A 1,847-nucleotide genomic window follows, 5' to 3' on the forward strand; every position below is an offset into this window, starting at 1 on the left:
AGTTGTATTTTTCGGCAAGAGGTGAGATTTTTGACCAATTCTCGTTATGACCCTAAGAATTTTAAAAACATAAGTAAAGTACMTAATAATAATAAATTCGCTTGCTCAGAAACCTCGGTACCAACTTTTAATTCCATTTCCTACTGGGCCATCACACTGAATCTTTCACTATCCATTCGTGTCATGTTCGTTTCCGATTCTCATTCACTATTGCGCTTCTTTGTTCCGTTCGTGCAGGGCGAGTACGAGTGTTCTGTATGAATATGCGATTGGGCTTATCTCAAATAAGGCATTCTGCTTGCTGTKCGCCTGTATACGTGTGTGCGCTATACGCATTCAAATTGAAAACGCACAAACGACGSGGCGCGTCACTGTCAGCGTCGTCGTTATCGCGTGCTGACGTCGGCGTCGCTGCTGCGTTATTTGGCAGCGAATCGCAATGCTTCGGTTACGGCACTGCCAACCGACGATTCGCTTGTTGCTTCATGTCTTACGTTGTTTTTGTTTTCTTTGTTTGTTTGTCGTGCTTGTCTGCCCTTTTYCTTGGCTGAGTTTTCATTACGTTTATGCATTCTTAACATTTCTTCCTGTGTATGTATGAATTTGATTTATTTGCAACGGCTTTTGTCGAGTCATGTTTTTTCATGTTTGGAGTGCATATGTACATATGTAAATACATACATTTATGTACTACATATGGAYATTTATATAAGTATCTACATATGTACATATGTATGTATTTATGTGTGCTAAATACATCTCTGAAATATTTTTGCTATAAAGTCAACAGCATTTCAGGTTCATTGCAACTGCAACTGATCKGCGGTAATTTTTCAGCAATTATTTTAAAAGGCATTTTTGTTTATGAGGGTGGTTCTTAATGTTTGCAGAACAGTTTTATTCTGAATGTTATAAACATCAGCGTATAAATCATATAGTTGAGGAAGTTACAAATAAATAAATAAATAAATACTTGTCTCATATACAAAAGGGAGATTCAGTTAGATTCTTCCGTGGAGACTCTGGAAAAACAATTAATTTGACTTTWAAGGACCATCCTTGTGCATAGTAGGCATGATCTTTCATTTGCTTTTCAAAAAATTACGTGGGCAAGGGCATGCGTTTAGATATTTACAAATGCACATGCACATTTAAATTTCCATTCGAAAATTAGAATAATAAACAAGCTGATCATATGTACATATGTATATACTATCCATATATTATATTCATATATGTGATGTAGTATTTTTCCAAATTTCGAATGAATTTATGTGTGCTTTTAACAAGGCAACTATTTTGAGTTTAGCAAGTAATTTATTTACCAAACATTTTTTTCTTTGACTGTCTCAGATTTGGATACAAAAATAAGTCGCACAAGGTCAAGTCTGAACAAAACGCTGGACGCCATAAGTGCTTCGACCAATTTGGCGTTGAATCGATGCAATAATTTGTCACAGCAAAGCCCTGCCTTGTGAATCCCAAAAAACTTTAGCTATGACTAACATATGGGACCGATAGAACAGTCTTCACTTTCTTTGGAACAGTTTCAAAGGGTGAAATGCACCGTTTCGTCTGCTTCTTGATTTATTGTCGACTCTAATGGATCCAGGCTTCATCGATGGTCCCGAAATTGAGAAGTGTTACCATRTAAATAAAACAATAATCGAAAACCCTACCGATAATGTGCTTTTTCCATTATTCTTAAATATGAGGATACGTCCGGTTCCAAACGCGTTCAAAATAACACTACCATTTCCAATCGGCTCAAATTCTGATAGTAGCCTYTTATGAGAACATGATATTAAATTTTTCTATGGTTGCTGACGCTATACACTTATCGGACC

This window comes from Bactrocera latifrons, unplaced genomic scaffold, assembly GCF_001853355.1.
Source record: "Bactrocera latifrons isolate USDA-ARS-PBARC rearing strain unplaced genomic scaffold, ASM185335v1 scaffold_414, whole genome shotgun sequence".
Classification (NCBI taxonomy): Eukaryota; Metazoa; Arthropoda; class Insecta; order Diptera; family Tephritidae; genus Bactrocera; species Bactrocera latifrons.